Source organism: Lepidochelys kempii, chromosome 1, assembly GCF_965140285.1.
Source record: "Lepidochelys kempii isolate rLepKem1 chromosome 1, rLepKem1.hap1, whole genome shotgun sequence".
NCBI classification, from domain to species: domain Eukaryota; kingdom Metazoa; phylum Chordata; order Testudines; family Cheloniidae; genus Lepidochelys; species Lepidochelys kempii.
This window is the reverse complement of record NC_136380.1, coordinates 54528114-54547800: the sequence shown is the minus strand read 5'-3', so window position 1 is coordinate 54547800 and position 19687 is coordinate 54528114. Positions and strand designations below refer to the sequence as shown.

General features: G+C 41.3%; 1 protein-coding gene across 1 annotated transcript in view; it reads right to left on the bottom strand.

Annotated features, from left to right (window-relative positions):
- Window positions 1–19687, bottom strand: part of FREM2 (FRAS1 related extracellular matrix 2) — a 219001-nt gene that overhangs the window by 185624 nt on the left and 13690 nt on the right. The gene's annotated exons all lie outside the window — the stretch shown is intronic.

The window sequence follows — 19687 nt, the reverse complement described above, 5'->3', positions numbered from 1 at the left end:
TGGCGATCATTATGAAGACATGAGAAAGAAACTGTCACAGAGGATAAGGATACAAGCATACAAAATGTGAGCTGCTGCTATGTGTACTCAATGGCAACAGGTACACATATGATGTATAATATGTTCAAGAGGGAGAAAGTGCAATAATGTTGAGGCTAAATAAAAAAAATTAACTGGACATTTTGATTACCAAATGGCTATGCTTTCTTCCAACACTGCTCTCCTTTCTGGTGGTTATAAAAGGTGGAATTATGGGACAGTTTATTGTTGAAATAAATTAAAATCACATTTTGCTGGATAACAATGAATGAGAGGGCCTTATTAAAATTACTTGAAAAAAAGAAATGTATCTTAACCATAGTAGTTTGTTACTTCTCACTCTTTAATAAAAGTATTACACTTTAAAGACAATGGGGCAGATCATCAGTGGTGTAAATTTTCATAGTGCCACTGAGGACAATGGACTTATGACAGTTTAAACCAGCTAAGCATCTACTGCAATATATTTAAAGATGTATATAGTAATTTTAGTCTTCAAAGAGTTACAGGCAAGACCACCTATGTGAGACACTAGATAAATTTAATTTTGCAAAGGGAGAAATTGAACCACAGAAAGGTCAAGTGACTTGCCCAATGATGTTCTGCAAGTGATTGGCAGAACTGGGACTAGAACGCAATACAATTGCTTCCATATCTTCCTTCATATAGCCTTCTATGAATGGTAAAAACTCTCAGAGCTTATCTGCAAGTCCCCTGCCCTGTCCACGTTTAAGTCCATTTTAAAGATTCCAGCTGTGCTGGAGTGCCATGCTGTGGACAATCTAGCTGATCTGCATATATAAAAAAAAAACACCCTAGTTATTGTTCTCCTTCCCCTATCTATTTGTTCTAATGCTATGAGCAATTTAGAGCAAGGATTGTCTCTTCATGAATTTCTAAATGAGCCTAGCTTATCACGGGTGCAACCAGAAACTAGTAACAGTCCCTCCTTTCCAATCCCTTGCTTGCTCGCTTGCAGAACCGTACTGCCAGTTCTTATCTGGAAACTGGACTGAAGTCCACTATTGTTTTCCCTTTGGCCTTAATTGGAGAGTGAAGAAGACCAGAAATCTGCCAACAGCCCCAATTTGACCAAAACCATCCTCAATTTTAGAAGTTTGTACGGGCTCAAACCCCAAATCTCTGAGACAACAGTGAAAAGTTGCTGGCATTTTTAAAAATATTTCCCTCTCACCTGCTGTTGGAGGGTGTGGTCAGTGTTACAGCTGTTGGGGCAAGTAGCTAACAGATTATTTTTCTCCTTCCCCAGCCCACTCAATGCTCTTGATGCTGGTGGTTCCTTCTCCATACTGTATGTCTAACTACAAAGCAGGAAGAGGAACTGAGGCAGTGAATTTAGTGAGGGGGAAAAGCAATCAACTAGTCCAGCAGTTAGATGCAGCAGTGCTTAGTCCCAGCCTTTGGGAGAGTGAACCATAGAGGAAAAATATATGCCTCTTGAAGGTGCTACATGGGGAAACAGCCAAACATTCCTGTAGACACTGGAGGCGAGGAGCTAGAGTTTTAGAAGGCAATAGTTATGAAGGATTGAACGCTTATGAGACTAAAAGATGGCTTGATATTTCAGTAAAAATTTTGATACATGTCCAAATTTTTACAACAGTACATAGTGTATTTTACTGAAGTCCATTTCTTTAATAGAATCTGATCTTGATCCCGCTGAAGTCCTGGCAAACTTCCCATTGACTTCAATGGTCCTTAACTTCTAGGCAAAAAGGGTGAATTCGCAAAGGTATTTAGATGCCTACCTGTCACTGATTTCAGGAGGAGTTAGGTGCCTAAATACCTTTGTGAATCCCACCCAAAGGGCCTCATCCAAAGCATACTAAACTCCTTGGAAAAGCTCCCATTGACTTCACTGGAACAGGCCCTAAATTTTCACCAAAGGCATCCTTACTGCTTTAATCAATGTGCCCCACCCTAACTACAAAGCTTTACCCAGGCAGCAAGGTGTGTGATAACAGCATTCCTTCAATCCCAAAGAAAATGTTTGTGAAACAGTAAAGTGACAGAAGCAGTGTGCTAATACTTAAGTTACAAGTAACTGGAATTTGAATCCTGGCAAACATACAGGGAAATGTTCTATCAAGTCTAAAGAATTAATGTTTTACTAATGATTCTACCGTAAAACAAACTGAAAGCCTGCTTCTGAAAGAAGAAAATAGAAAAATCTCTCTTTTCACAGAGATTTCTAAGGGCCTTGTTCTTAACAAAATTCCTTCTATTGCTAAAACCAAAAACTAATTAGCTGTTGAGCATTCTGTAAAAGAAAGATTAACTGAAGAGACTCCCATGTAGGCTATTAAACCACAATATACCAGTTTAAGAAATTCCCATCTGGGCCAAATCCAAACAAAAAACTATTTCATTTACTCTAATGATGATTTTTCACTTTGCTTTTATTATTCCCAACTTCACTCCTCTCACCTTCCTCTTTTTAAATTCTTAGTTACCGTCTATAAAGAATCAGGGGGTAGCTGTGTTAGTCTGTACCTACAAAAACAACAAGGAGTCCGGTGGCACCTTAAAGACTAACAGATTTATTTGAGCATAAGCTTTCGTGGGTAAAAACCCCACTTCTGTCAGATGCATCTGAAGAAGTGGGGTTTTTATCTGTGAAGAATACGTCCTCTTACTACTGTGAGAACTTGAATTGCATCCAAATATAGTGTGTGTGTATTAAATAAAACCAATCTCTTCCTTTCTCCAGCAGTACATGAAAGTGTTGATTGGGCCAGAATGCTCAGCATCTTTCAGGATCCAGCAAAGGCACTTAAGCATGTGCTGAACTTCAAGCACACGAATGAGTAATAAGACAGCTTAAGGGCTCTGATTCAGGACAGCATCTCCACTCAGAAGAACACACCCTTACTTGTCCTCCCAAACCAGGTCAAGTTTTGCTGGATCACACCAGAGGGGTCAGCTCCCAAAAGATTAAAGATATAGATTAATAAAACAAGAACACTGCCTTTCATCCATAGATCACAGGTTAAAATTTAGCCCAGGTGAACAAAAGTTTGCTAACGTCATTCCTTTTCCCAATAAACAAGTTTCCACATCCCAAATAGCATCACAATTTGCCCCCATGTTAGCAGTCTCAATGGAGAGGCCAAGTAATGAAGAGAGAGAGAAACAAAAACATTAATGGATGTCTCCATACAAACTTAAAACATTCAGTTTAAAAGCAATCCTGATGATACATCATATGTATGTTGTGGGGGATATGGGAACTCTTTGCCTGTTTGATTTTCGAAGTAACACTCACATGAAAGCTTTGGGTGAAGAATCTCTGCCCCACTCAAGTGACATAGAGAAAGCAAAGTCTGGCCTTAAGCACTTAGCTGTGGATACACTTGGCATGGGGAAGTCTCCAGCAGATGTAAACCTGAGAAGCTGGCTTCTATGCTTTCTTCAACGCAATGGGGGAGAGTCAGGGCAATGGAGGGGCATGTGTAGGGTGTGGCAGGATGTGCAGGTGGAGTGGCTAGAATGCAAAGCTCCCCAGAAACTGTTAGTTGGCATACAGCTGCCTGAGGAACATGGCCAGCTAGCTCAGTTCAGAGCAATTCCCTGGCTGCTCTGACCTGCACCTGGGGCCAGAGTCAAAAAAGAATCTGGGAGCTATAACCAGCTCCCTGACAGACCTCCTGATATGATAAGGGAAGCTTAAAGACAGCAGTGAAAAATCCACGGGTGCAGGGCTCAGGGCAATGAAAAGGATTTTTTAAATGTATGTTAGGTACTAAAGAGATTCTGACAATGGTATAGGCCCAACACTAGATAAAGATGGTAATGTTGTTAATATTAATACAGAAAAGACAGATGGGCTCAGTAAATATTTCTGTGCTGTATTTGGAAAGAAGCAATATGATATGCTTGTAGCAGGTAATGGGGATGAAGTACTTTCCAGGCCATTAGTAACCATGGAGGATGATAAACAACATCTGCTGGGGTAAGTGTTTTTAAATCAGCAGTCCCAAATAACTTGTACCCAAGATTCCTTAAAGAGCTGGCTGAGGGAATCCCTGGCCTGCAGATGTTCATTTTAATAAATCCTGGAGTACCAGGGCAATGCCAGAACACTAGAAGAGTTCTAAAGTTGTGCCAATATTCAAAAAGGGCAAGTGGAATGATCTGGGTAACAATAGGCTGGTTAGTCTGATATCAATTCTGGGCAAAACAATAGAAAAGCTGATATGGGAGTCAATTAATAAAGAAAGAATAAAAGGACAGGAATATAATTAATACCAGTCACCACGGTTTTATGGAAAACAGATCTTATCAGACAAACCTGCTTTCATTCTTTGATGAGATTAGAAGTTTGGTTATACTAAAGGTCTCTTTAATCTATCAGAGAAAGGCATAATAAGAATTAATAGCTGGAAGCTGAAGGCAGTCCATTGTTTTGGAAATAAGGCACTGATGATCAACAGTGAGGGTAATTAACAACTGGAACAAACTACCAAGGGTAGTAGAGAGTCTCCATCTGTTAATGGTTTCAAATCAAAACTGGATGCCTTTCTGGAAGATATGATTTACACAAACACAAGCTTTTTGGTTCAGTGAAGGGGTTTCTGGGTGAAGTTTAATGTACAAGAGATCAGACTAGATGATCCTATGGTTCCTTCTAACCTTAAACTCTGTGAATCTATGGGCCAAGTGGAAGATGGACACAGCACAGAATCTACGCAAAATCTGAAGCAGGCTCTGCTCTTCCTATTCTAAGTTTCAGCTCTTTATATATTGATATTCTAAAACTTTTATTTCTTTCAAATTTCTATACCTGTAAGTTTAGCCTCAATCAGGAGCACTAAGGGAACTTTCAATAATAAATCTCTCATTAAATGACAGACAGCCACACAAAAAATATCTTTGGAGGGGACACCTTTCTATTATGAAGTCTCCCCAGTTCCACATGACTGCCATCTTTGTGTCTTAACTTCCCACAGAGGCAGGGATACAGCAGGTTCAGGCAGCCAACTGGTCACACATATCCAGGACCACAGTAGTGACAGGTCTTGTGCCTTTATGAGTAGATGTCTTTTTTTTCTACAGAAGCCCTGTATTTTAAGCCCTATATGCAACAACGGCTGACTTTTAGCATGGACATCATCACTCCTCCTTCACATCACATCATGAGTGTTTGCCATCTGAAACCCTAGGAGCAAGACCACCTACAGAATCTGGTTCTTTTTCCTCAGACTGATAGCAGATGTCTTTCCAAACAGCAGCACTAATCCATCCTCTCACTAAAAGGCTGGAAGCTTCAGCTACATCATATTCAAAACTCCTGCCACAATGCCTTCCACAGAGCTGAGTTGGGAAGCCGACCAGGGAGGAGTCAATTCATGGAGTCAGTAAGTCATATGATGTAATACAAATAAGAATTTGAATAAAGATATTAAAGAGGCAATAAAACTCATCATATGGTCTTTGCTAATATGTTGTTAAACTGCCACAAAGAGGTATTATTATGATGGCAAAAGATAAACATGCTTCATTTAAGAAGCATGAGCTGTAATTGTTTAATGCCAACAGATACTTATTTAAATTATGATATCTCATGTTTTAATGTTCTCCAGTAGATCAAGAATCCCTAGCTTTGTTTGTCAGAAAATAATTGTAACATAGCTCTGAAGTTAACTTGTATAAAATCAGATGGCATATATACAACTTTTCAGAAAGGCCTGATGCACCCAATATAAGACTAAATAACTTTCTGGGTTAACACCTTCTGTAGATGCAGAATTTGGCAAAATATTATGGGCGGAATTTAGGGATCTGATGTTATTAACTGATTAATAAAGCTATAAATAAGAATAATAGTCATAGCTCCATTCTGTACCCTTCAGTGTAGTATACTGTGTAACCAAATTGCCTGAGCTACTATTCACTGAACAAAGAAAGGATGGAGCTTGTCTACTTCAGCCAACATCCCTTCTCTCATCTCATGTTTCTCTAGCACCTATTAGGCTGCCTCAGTCAAAAATGTTTGTATCCAAGCCCTGGCATTATTGCACAGCCTTATTATAACTCCTTTTAGGCATTAGTGTTTTTCTGTAAGTTCTCATGTCACCAGCAATCCACTTTATCCCCTAGTTTTTTCACTTTAAGACTTGTATTTGGACCTCACTTTACTGACTATTGCTTTTATTATTTTTGCTGTTGGCCACGCCTTTTTATGCATAATAACAAACAAGTCAGTAACTTCGTTTTTTTATATTAGGTACCTAAGGAACGTGCGCTCAGGGCAGCCCGCTTCTGTGGGGTCGCCTCATCACTTGGCCTTTCGCGCGCCCACACCCTATTTGGCTCTGCTGTTCCAATTGCCCCCCCCCCCCGCCCACCACTTTATTTATTTTTTTGCCCCGCTGTTTGTTATTGTCCTTGGGCTTCTTTGTTTTTTTTTAACTCAGCTACTCAGAGAACAGCAAAAACACTTTTTTCATACTGGCAGCAAAACACCTATGGCCAGCCCTGTTAAGTAGTTCATGTTTGCACAGAACTTGAGTGAACAGAGCATTATCTGAGCCAAATCTTGCTTACTTCACTCGCCAAAGCACTCCCAATGAAAACAGTGGGCCTACTCAGGTGAGCAAGGCAAGCAAAATGTGGCTCTAAAAGAGTTAAACATCCAATCCACCTCCTACTGAAGTCAAGGGGAGTCTTTCCACTGACTTTAATAGGAGCAGGATTGAGCCCTCTATATTTCCCACTGTAATCACCTGCTGACAAAAGGGCATGGACCTCTCTTATTCTTTATGTTTTTCTACACAGCTCTTCGTTTAGCTTTGACTGTTTAGCCACATAAAGCAATAACATAAAACCGCCCAATGATTCAGTTACAGAAAAGATTTTTTAATACTGTAATGTCAAACTACTATTTAAATCTTCTGGTAAAGCTTACAGTGAGAAGTGTGGCATGTGGAAAATTGTCTGAACACCAAACAGCTGCAATAAGGCTGGCAATAGATCAGAATCCTATTCAGTAGTCAGCAAGGGAACATCTACCCTGCAATAAAAGGCCCACAGCAGAGCCGCAGCTGACCTGGTCAACTGACTTGGGTCAATTGGGTGAGGGCTGTGGGGCTAAAAATTGCAGTGTAGACATTTGGGGCTCAGCTCAAATGCCTACACTGCAATTTTTAGCCCCGCAGCCCACGCCTCGTGAGCCCGAGTCAACTGTCCTGGGCTCTGAGACTCAGTGCCACAGGTGTTTTATTCCAGTCTAGACACAGCCCAAGTGACTAAAGGTACCACCTGCATAACACAGGATGCCCCAGTTTTTAGTGCCAAAGATAAATGTAACTGAACTTTCCTTCCATGACTGACATGCCCAAATCCCACAAGAGAGTTCACGCAAGGGTACTCCAAATAATTCTTAATGTTATTTTAGTATATTGATTCTTTAAGAACTGCCAGATATTTTGATATAAGTTCAAAACTTTTGTTCCTAAATTATTATACCACATACTGGAAGCCATGTCAGTGTTGTGGCTTCAAAGATTTAGCACTGACACCTGTTTTAACACTACACTTACACCCAGGAACATCACACTGCTCACTCTCTGTCTCAAATGAACAAACTGAAAATGGGGGAGGGATTGAAATTCCAAAAATGCTTTATGCAATGTTTATATAAATAAGGAATATGACACAGACAAAAAAGTGATACTTTATAAGGTTAATAATTGCTTTAAGCAGTAGTCCAGGGTTTCTTTTATTATCATCATTTCTTGTATAAACATATATGGAAATGGTCAATGAAGTTTACCCAGAAATTAGTTTTAAATGCTTAATTTACAGACTTATCTTTGAAAGGTTCCTTGATTCTGTGAGGATTTAACCAAGTGGTAAGTCAGGAAAGTGTGCCGCAGTGTTAAGGTATTTGTGTGCTGCAGTGTTAACGGATCTGAAATGAAGTGTTCAAGTGATATTTATCTAGTGATGTAAATCGCCATTTTCAGCAAGCCTGGGCTTTCCAAGGCTTAGGCTTAAAGACAGAAAAATTGCTCAAAAGAGCTCTAATCACAGATTCTTGTTTCCCTCCTTCACTGGGGATCCTCAGCATTCCTGGTACAACCATTATGAATCTTTGCTTCCTCATTCAAAATCATTCCACCCTTAAGGCACCATATCACAGCCACTATACAGCTGGTCAGGAAGGATGGGACTCCTTAAGAAGCAGTTCTGACAGACTCCAAACTGCAGTCTGGGGGTGAGGGTTACTGTTGAGGCTAGGGCTATGCAGGAAACAGTTTACTGATTCCATGAGAATCTGAGATTTTGAAAAGCGTTCCCATTTCAAATCAGGACAAGTCAATCCTGAAAACGTTTGAGATCCGAAACTCCCTCCCCCCCAAAAAAATGTTGATTGGGTCAATCAAAATGTTTTGTTTTGATAATTTTGAAGCATTCAATTTCAACTTCATTTTTTTTATGTTTATTATAAATTAGCTTACATTTTGAAATTTTAAGAAAAGTGGAACTTTCCTGACATTGCTGAAACACACTGGTTTGGCATTTTCAAACCTTTTTTTTTCCCCCCAGTTTTATTTTTGAAAAACAGGAAATTCCTCAGAACCAGCCCCTTTCCCCCAAAAAGTTTCAGCTTTGTCAAGTCAGCATTTTCTGATAAGAAACATTTCATCGAAAAATTCCCGACCAGGTCTAGTTGAGACATACCACCTGAATCCCTCCAAACAGGGCTTCAGTTCTGTTCTTAAGTGCTCTGAGCACTAGATGACTTGCAGAAGAAGAAGAGGAGGAAACAAACCAAAACCCACTGCCATTAAAAGGGCCAGAAGAGAGATGAAAGACTCAGCAACAAGGTCCCCAAATGTAACATGTACTAAGGGCCAGATTCACAGCAGGTGTAAGTGTAAGTCAAGGCACTCCCATTGAGGTGAATGGTGTTACGTTAATTTATACCAGGTTAAGATCTGGCCTGAAATGTTCCAAAGGTATTGGTCATATCAAAATAGAAAGGATAATTTTATGTGCAAAAAAATGAATCTACGCACTCCCTGATGGCGGTGATAAAAAAGAAGGTTTTGAGTTTTCTACTACTAGCACTGTATGAGGGAATGAGTACAGTAACTCCTCACTTAACATCCTGCTGCTTAACATTGTTTCAAAGTTATATCGCTGCTCCATTAGGGAACATGCTCATTTAAAGTTGTGCAATGCTCCCTTATAGCGTCGTTTGGCTGCCTGCTCTGTCCACTGTTGGTAAGATTCTGTGGAAGAGCAGCGACTTTACAAGGGAGCATTGCACAAGTTCCTCTTCTCCGCCTACTTCCCCTCCCTCCCAGCGCTTCCCCCGCAGCCAAACAGCTGTTTGGCGGTGCTTAGGACTTTCTGGGAGGGAGGGGGAGGAGCAGGGATGCGGTGTGCTCCAGAGAGGAGGTGTAGTGGGGGTGGGAAGAGGTGGGCCTGGAGTGGAGCAGCGACAGGAAGAGGCAGGCCTCGATCATCCCCCTGGCAAAGTCAGGGCCTGTTCTTCTGGGGGGAAACTACCTCTGCTGCTGCACAAGGTGCTTCCTAGCGTCCTTGCCTGCAGTGGGCTGTACCTGTGTGGGATAAGCCAGGGGCACCTCCCAACCACAGTACAGTACTGTACAGTATATAATGCCTTTTGTCTGCCCCCAAAAAATTTCCTTGGAACCTAACCCTCCCCCCCCCCGCATTTACATTAAATCTTACAGGAAAATTGGATTTGTTTAACATCGTCTCACTTAAAGTTTCATTTTTCAGGAACATAACTACAATATTAAGTGAGGAGTTACTGTACAGGATTGGGATCAAACAATGCCTGTACTCCAGTATTAGCTCTAGCATTCTTGGCTGTTTGACTGAGCATAAGACAACTTTTCTATCAATGTTTTTCCCCCACCTGTTAAATGATTTTTCCTTATTTTACAGAGGTATTTGAGGATTAATTAGTTAATGTCTGTGCAATACTTTGACATTATGGTTCCAGATTCTGGGGTATGTTCTGTCTATTTTGCTCTGCACTAGCAGCAGAATCTGCACATAAAGTCAATGTAACCCATCTGAACTAGTCTGATGTTTCTTGAGACATGCACCAAACTCCAAGAGGAAAATGACAATTTTTTATAGATTGAACAAGACAGACATTTAGCTCCACATTCTCATTAAGAGAACACAAAGTAAATCTGAAGCACACTGGGCATAAAATGAAGGTAGAATACGGTCCTTAGCTGTCAACCATGTATTTACTTCAGTCATTTCTCATCCAAGAAGCAAGAATGCTCCACATAGTGAATATGGGGATATGGTGTGGAATTTTCTGCGCGAGGAACAGTGTCTCAATGAACTGAAACAAACTTGTGCATTAACTTTCATTCCAAATGGATTAGTGCCATTTTGCACAGTTGAAATGCTAACTCTACACATGTACAGAAGGCACCATGTATCAAGTTGATTTGACTTCTTTAACACTGTAAAGCTGCCTTACTTATTAAAGCCTATCATAAATCTATTACACTATGTATAAATTACACAAAGAGTCTGTCTTTCACCAATTAAAGGCTCAGACATTTTTAGTTAAGGTTGAATCTCCCTCATCAACCCAATAAACATACTTATGTACTACAGGAGTCTCTGAAGAGTTTGTGACCGTACATCCCATAAACATGTACTCCCAACAACATGGGTAAAGTCCAGGAGTTCAGCCACCACCCTGGATTTCCATTTCTTCCTACTACTGCCACTTCTGCCTCCTGTGTTCTTTCCTGCTTTCTGGCAATATTGTTTCCTTTGTTGTTAATATTAACATGGCAAGGGATTCCAGGCAGTTAAGCTTCAAAATGCACAACATTTAAATGTTTGCTCATATGAAGAGGATGATATTTCCAACATTTTTTTTTCCTTTTTCCACCTATCACTACGGTGTGCATGATTAAAAGGAAAAAGGGTAAGTGTGGCTCTTATGCCACCCATACATAATCAAAGACCAGTTTCAGCAAGCATGACCCCTAGCACCGATGTGGACTCATATTAATGTCAACGGGACTTCACACAGGCATAGGGGTATGTACCAGCAGATCCCAATACAGGACAGAAAAGTAAATCGGACGACAAACAGTTACCACCATTAAAACCTCAATACAGTTACCACATAATAATATCTGAGATAGTATAGTTATTTCCTGTTCTGAGAATAGTGAAATTTGCAAGAGACCATCCTTATAAAACAACCTGCTGTCTTAAGAGACTGCCCCAAAGAATTCCCAAACATAGTAAGCAAAACTCCACTCCACCTTTAGTAGAATATCACTTTTGAAAGTGTTTGGTTCAATACAGCTTTGACTTTCCGAAAATAATATTTCTGGAGTAATTTGAACAAACATTCACTCCTTGATCAAAGTCATATTCTGACTGATTTCACTGTTTGCACTGTGATGCAACTCAACCAGAGTTATGGGTTCCCATAGGAAGAATGAATTACTTATTTTACATCTTTAGGTAATGCACAGTAGACATCACAACCTTGTTTACTACTGCAAGATTTCAAAAAGCAATGCTAATTCAGGAGACAAATCAAGACAGGAGAAAACTGAAGCATGTCATAGATAATTCTATTGTGGGTTTGGGTATTCTGTACTGAATCTTTCACTCCTTAATGTTGTGTTTATTCTTACAGAAGTAGCTGGCTTTGCACCAAGAACACAGAAACAAATGTGTCTGCACCACTGACATTCTGCCAAAATTCTACATGACCCGCGCAAGAGAGGCTTTGATGTTTTTTTTGAGGAAGAGTGAAATTTAGAAAGGCAAGTTTCTGCTTTTTTCTCACGTGAAATTATAGATCTTGAAGAGTCTGCTAGTATAATTTAGTTATTATTCCAAACAAAGAAAACTATTAGTTTCTCAGTCCCAAATTTCATCCCTTCCAAGATCTTTAGCCAACTATTTCTCATAAAATATGTTTAAATACAATACAACTCAATGTCTTCCACGGTTTAAATAAAGACTTTGACATTAATGTTAGTGTTACCTTACCACCTAGGTAAGGCATGTGCAACATGATAATGTATCTGGTAGAGCCCTGTTGAAAATACCCAAAGGGTTAGAAAATCAACAATCAGCTTTGAAGTAGAATGATTCCTTGTATTATTATGAAAAAAAATCCCATACTATTACAGGTTACAATTGGACACAATAAATACTGTTGTCCCTCTGCCAAGCGGCAGCAGATGTCCAGGACTTTGCAAGCTGGCTTCCCAGTAAGAGAGAGATTAGTGACACAGAGTCTGGGTGTACGCTATGTGTACCTTGTTTTAGCTACACCTGTACACCCACAGTAGTGGCCAAACACTACAGAGGCAGATCTTGCCACCAGGAAGCTCTGCCCATCACCAGTGCCCATGTCCTAAGGAGCAAATGTGTCTCAAGAACTGACTCTAATCACAGACCAAGGCAGAGAACAAACTCTCCAGCTGCTCACATAGCTCCCTCTACACAGAGCCTTGCGTAACAAAACTAATACCACCAGACTGCTAGTCTTCCTAACACTGGAGCTCACACGTTAAGAAAAAGAACTTGGGAGACTCCGTGTAACAACAACATTTGGTGACTCTTGCCATAACAATACTATGGTATTGCATGCAAAATATGTCACACAGTGTTTCATAAACATATCTGTACTTAACCTTTCATTCCCCGGATCTAGGTACTGGTTTAATTAAAATATTTTGGGAAAATAAGCCTGATGCCATAAATAATTAGTTCATCTTTGGGTCAACGGGCCAGTACAGATTAGCAGTCACATTTTGAAAAGTGGCCTCTAATTCCAAGAGCCTGATTTGTGCCTCAGGAGACATCATCTCTTAGACAGATCCCCGACATACAGGAGAGGGTACACTCTGTGCCATCCAGAAGGATGGCATAGAGCGCCCCACCCCCAGTGCATTGCCCCACTCCACAGGCCAGTGAGGATGGGCTCAGGGCTATTGCCAACCTCCTTTGGGGTAATTTGCTAACTACGGAGAGGGTGAGCTGAGCAGTTCATAGATTCATAGATATTTAGGTCAGAAGGGACCATTATGATCATCTAGTCTGACCTCCTGCACAATGCAGGCCACAGAATTTCACCCACCACTCCTAAAAAAGACCTCACACCTATATCTGTGCTATTGAAGTCCTCAAATTGTAGTTTGAAGACCTCAAGGAGCAGAGAATCCTCCAGCAAGTGACCCGTGCCCCATGCTACAGAGGAAGGCGAAAAACCTCCAGGGCCTTCCAATCTGCCCTGGAGGAAAATTCCTTCCCGACCCCAAATATGGCGATCAGCTAAACCCTGAGCATATGGGCAAGATTCATCAGCCAGATACTACAGAAAATTCTTTCCCGGGTAACTTGGATCTTACCCCATCTAAAAACCCATCACAGGCCATTGGGCCTATTTACCATGAATATTTAATTACCAAAACCATGTTATCCCATCATACCATCTCCTCCATAAACTTATCGAGTTTAATCTTAAAGCAAGATAGATCTTTTGCCCCCACTACTTCCCTCGGAAGGCTATTCCAAAACTTCACTCCTCTGATGGTTAGAAACCTTCGTCTAATTTCTAATCTAAATTTCCTAGTGGCCAGTTTATATCCATTTGTTCTTGTGTCCACATTGGTATTGAGTTTAAATAATTCCTCTCCCTCTCTGGTATTTATCCCTCTGATATATTTATAGAGAGCAATCATATCTCCCCTCAACCTTCTTTTAGTTAGGCTAAACAAGCCAAGCTCCCTGAGTCTCCTTTCATAAGACAAGTTTTCCATTCCTCGGATCATCCTAGTAGCCCTTCTCTGTACCTGTTCCAGTTTGAATTCATCCTTCTTAAACATGGGAGACCAGAACTGCACACAGTATTCCAGGTGAGGTCTCACCAGTGCCTTATATAACGGTACTAAAACCTCCTTATCCCTACTGGAAATACCTCTCCTGATGCATCCCAAGACGACATTAGCTTTTTTCACAGCCATATCACATTGGCAGCTCATAGTCAACCTATGATCAACCAATACTCCAAGGTCCTTTTCCTCCTCCGTTACTTCTAGTTGATGCGTCCCTAGCTTATAACTAAAATTCTTGTTATTAATCCCTAAATGCATGACCTTACACTTCTCACTATTAAATTTCATCCTATTCCTATTACTCCAGTTTACAAGGTCATCCAGATCCTCCTGTAGGGTATCCCTGTCCTTCTCTAAATTAGCAATACCTCCCAGCTTTGTATCATCTGCAAACTTTATTAGCACACTCCCACTTTTTGTGCCCAGGTCAGTAATAAAAAGATTAAATAAGATTGGTCCCAAAACTGATCCTTGAGGAACTCCACTGGTAACCTCCCTCCAACTTGACAGTTCACCTTTCAGTAGGACCCGTTGTAGTCTCCCCTTTAACCAATTCCCTATCCACCTTTCAATTTTCCTATTGATGCCCATCTTATCCAATTTAACTAATAATTCCCCATGTGGCACAGTATCAAACGCCTTACTAAAATCTAAATAAATTAGATCCACTGCGTTTCCTTTATCTAAAAAATCTGTTACTCTCTCAAAGAAGGAAATCAGGTTGGTTTGGCACGATCTACCTTTTGTAAAACCATGTTGTATTTTGTCCCATTTACCATTGACTTCAATGTCCTTAACTACCTTCTCCTTCAAAATTTTTTCCAAGACCTTGCATACTACAGATGTCAAACTAACAGGCCTATAATTACTTGGATCACTTTTTTTCCCTTTCTTAAAAATAGGAACTATGTTAGCAATTCTCCAATCATATGGTACAACCCCTGAATTTACAGATTCATTAAAAATTCTTGCTAATGGGCTTGCAATTTCTTGTGCCAATTCTTTTAATATTCTTGGATGAAGATTATCTGGGCCCCCCGATTTAGCCCCATTAAGCTGTTTGAGTTTCGCTTCTACCTCAGATATGGTGATGTCTACCTCCATATCCTCATTCCCATTTATCATGCTACCATTATCCCTAAGATCCTCTTTAGTCTTATTAAAGACTGAGGCAAAGTATTTGTTTAGATATTGGGCCATGCCTAGATTATCCTTGACCTCCACTCCATCCTCAGTTTTTAGCGGTCCCACTTCTTCTTTCTTTGTTTTTTTCCTATTTATATGACTATAGAACCTTTTACTATTGGTTTTAATTCCCTTTGCAAGGTCCAACTCTACTTGACTTTTAGCCTGTCTCACTTTATCCCTACATATTCTGACCTCAATAAGGTAGCTTTCCTTACTGATCCCTCCCTTCTTCCACTCCCTATATGCTTTCTGCTTTTTCTTAATTACCTCTCTAAGATGCTTGCTCATCCAGCTTGGTCTACAACTCCTGCCTATGAATTTTTTCCCCTTTCTTGGGATGCAGGCTTCCGATAGCTTCTGCAGCTTTAATTTAAAATAATCCCAGGCCTCCTCTACCTTTAAACCCATAAATTCTTCAGTCCAATCCACTTCCCTAACTAATTTCCTTAATTTTTGAAAGTCAGCCCTTTTGAAATCAAAAACCCTAGTTGCAGATTTATTTTTGTTAATCCTTCCATTCAGTTTGAACTGAATTAGCTCATGATCACTTGAGCCAAGATTATCCCCTACAACCATTTCCTCTATGAGATCCTCATTACTCACCAAGACCAGATCTAAAATGGCATCCCCTCTAGTCGGTTCAGCAACTACTTGTTGAAGGAATCCATCAGCTATCGCATCTAGGAAAATCTGAGCCCTATTATTATTACTAGCACTCATCCTCCAGTCTATATCTGGGAAGTTAAAGTCTCCCATGATCACACAGTTTCCATTAGTATTTACTTTATTAAAAACATTAAAAAGGGCTCTATCCATATCCAAATTAGATCCCGGTGGTCTATAGCACACCCCAAGCACTATCCTAGGGGAGGCTCTAATAGTTTTCTTCCCCAATTTAATTATTGCCCAGACAGACTCAGTCATATCCATTTCATCGCTTCTTATTTCTTTACATTCTATCTCATCATTGATATACAGTGCTACTCCACCACCTTTACCTTTATTTCGGTCTTTCCTAAACAGCACATACCCTTCAATACCTGTAGCCCAGTCATGACTACTATTCCACCAGGTCTCTGTTATACCTATAATATCTGGTTTCACTTCCTGCACCAGTAACTCTAGTTCCTCCATTTTGTTACCTAGGCTCCTCGCATTAGTGTACAAACATCTTAATTTTTGCTGTTTGGCCTCACTCACATTCTGTACCCTATTAGGCACGGTTATTTTACTACCAGTATAACCTATTAGACTTGTATCTACACTGCCCTTCCTCCTACCTACAGCTGTATCCACTCTTACTTCATTTTCTTTCCACTCTATGCTAAATTCTGGCATGGAGATTACCTGGACATCTCCCAACCATCTCCCCCAAATTCCTAGTTTAAAGCTCTCTTAATCAGTTGTGCCAGCCTCCATCCTAGAAGTCTATTTCCTTCCCTACTCAGATGAAGTCCATCCCGAGAGAACTGTCCTCTATCCATGAATGCCTCCCAATGGCCATACATCCCAAAGCCCTCCTTATAGCACCACTGCCTAAGCCATCTATTGATAGTCATAATCTTGTCACACCTTTGTTGCCCTTCTCTAGGAACAGGCAAAATCCCACTAAAGATCACCTGAGCCTCAATTTCCTTAAGCGTCCTCCCCAGCCTAACATAGTCTCCCTTAATACTTTCCAGTGAGAATCTAGCCGTATCATTTGTTCCCACATGAAGGATAATTAGGGGATTCTTTCCCGCTCCCTTTAGAATCCTTTTTAACCTCAGGTCTACATCCCGTATCTTAGCACCTGGAAGACAGCACACCCTCCTATTTTCTGGATCAGCTCTGGTTACAGGCCTATCTATTCTTCTCAATAAAGAGTCCCCAATCACATAGACCTGCCTTTTCCTAGTGACAGTGCTATTCTCCAGTCTATCCCCTGTTCCCTCTGGCTGCAAGTTTTTTCCATTCCCATTCTCCCTTGTAATCCTTTTCAACCCATCCTGTATCCTCCTGGGGCTCATATTTGGTGTAATCTCCATTAACTCTTCCCCTTTTCCTATAGGACTAACCGCTCTTCTCTTCTTCCTTGCCCTGTCACCTTCAGTGACTACCTGCTGAGCCCCTTCTTCATTTTCCAACTCTGCAAACCTATTCTGAAGCTCTATTTCTCCTTCACTAGCCCGTCTTTTCCTCTGCCTAGTTCTTTTAGTCACATGCTTCCACTGACCACTTTCCTCACCCAGTCTCCCCTCAAAATTCCCTAGTCCTGCTTCCATCTGCAAGTCTGAGCTTTTCCCTTCAGATACCTCATGTCTTTGCTCCATAATCTGCTCAAACCCCTTCCTAAACTCTACCAGACTTTCCACCTGCATCTCCAAACCTCTGATCTTTTCCTCCATCAGCTCTATCAGACGGCATTTCATGCAGACAAAACTCTTACCAGGTGCCCCCTCCAGGATCATGTACATACCACAGCTTCCACATCCAGTCATCTTCATTGTGTCATCTGCTACATGGGTCACTCCCACTGCCACCTCTGAATCTGTCATAGCCTTCCCACCTAAATCCTGTTAATCTGGGAAACACAAACCACACCAAACCAAACCCCACACAAGCACCACAAGACAAACTCCGCTTTCAAACTCCCACTCAAACTCCCCTGTTTACAGCTCTGTTTGCTAGCTCCTGTGCTGCTGCAGCTGTCTGTGCTGCTGCCTGACTGGCTGCTACCTTTATAGGACCCCTAGTCAGTGAAGCCCCGCCCCCTAATCAGGGCTCAGCTTCTCTTCCAGCACAAAGCCCCTACACATACAAATACTACCAATACAAAGCCAAACAAACACAAATACCTTCTCCTCCAACAGAACTCCCACTCAAACTCCCCTGTTTACAGCTCTGTTTGCTAGCTCCTGTGCTGCTGCAGCTGTCTGTGCTGCTGCCTGACTGGCTGCTACCTTTATAGGACCCCTAGTCAGTGAAGCCCCGCCCCCTAATCAGGGCTCAGCTTCTCTTCCAGCACAAAGCCCCTACACATACAAATACTACCAATACAAAGCCAAACAAACACAAATACCTTCTCCTCCAACAGAACTCCCACTCAAACTCCCCTGTTTACAGCTCTGTTTGCTAGCTCCTGTGCTGCTGCAGCTGTCTGTGCTGCTGCCTGACTGGCTGCTACCTTTATAGGACCCCTAGTCAGTGAAGCCCCGCCCCCTAATCAGGGCTCAGCTTCTCTTCCAGCACAAAGCCCCTACACATACAAATACTACCAATACAAAGCCAAACAAACACAAATACCTTCTCCTCCAACAGAACTCCCACTCAAACTCCCCTGTTTACAGCTCTGTTGGCTAGCTCCTGTGCTGCTGCAGCTGTCTGTGCTGCTGCCTGACTGGCTGCTACCTTTATAGGACCCCTAGTCAGTGAAGCCCCGCCCCCTAATCAGGGCTCAGCTTCTCTTCCAGCACAAAGCCCCTACACATACAAATACTACCAATACAAAGCCAAACAAACACAAATACCTTCTCTTCCAACAGAACTCCCACTCAAACTCCCCTGTTTACAGCTCTGTTTGCTAGCTCCTGTGCTGCTGCAGCTGTCTGTGCTGCTGCCTGACTGGCTGCTACCTTTATAGGACCCCTAGTCAGTGAAGCCCCGCCCCCTAATCAGGGCTCAGCTTCTCTTCCAGCACAAAGCCCCTACACATACAAATACTACCAATACAAAGCCAAACAAACACAAATACCTTCTCCTCCAACAGAACTCCCACTCAAACTCCCCTGTTTACAGCTCTGTTTGCTAGCTCCTGTGCTGCTGCAGCTGTCTGTGCTGCTGCCTGACTGGCTGCTACCTTTATAGGACCCCTAGTCAGTGAAGCCCCACCCCCTAATCAGGGCTCAGCTTCTCTTCCAGCACAAAGCCCCTACACATACAAATACTACCAATACAAAGCCAAACAAACACAAATACCTTCTCCTCCAACAGAACTCCCACTCAAACTCCCCTGTTTACAGCTCTGTTTGCTAGCTCCTGTGCTGCTGCAGCTGTCACACAGAGTCTGCTATTGCAATTGGTTGTTAGATGGACAGTGCTTCGTGGGTGTGTGTGGATGGAACACAAGGGCTGATCACAATCTGGCTCAAAATAGCTTTGTTCTTGAAAAAAGATTTTAGTGTTAAATTAAACTAGTTAAAACTCACTGTTGTTACAGATAAAGCAATTTAATTTATTGAAAAATATACTAAAGCATCCTAACTTAATCACCTACCATGCCATAGGGACATCTACACCTAGAAAGATCTCTGGTCATTTCTTAAAATGTAACTCACTGATAAAATGTTAGCTATGTTCACACATATTGTTTCCAAAATCTTGTATCAATATTTGTTATGTACTGTTAAGCCGTTTTCGCTGAAGAGCAACTATTGGATATATTTTAAATAGAAACATTTTCCACCTCCAAATTCTCAGTTATTGAAATTCATTTGTTACTGATCACCCTGAGTAAGGCCCTGCATGTGACCAAACCCCGATGGATTTGAGGGGAAGGATACACAGAACGGGGACTCCAC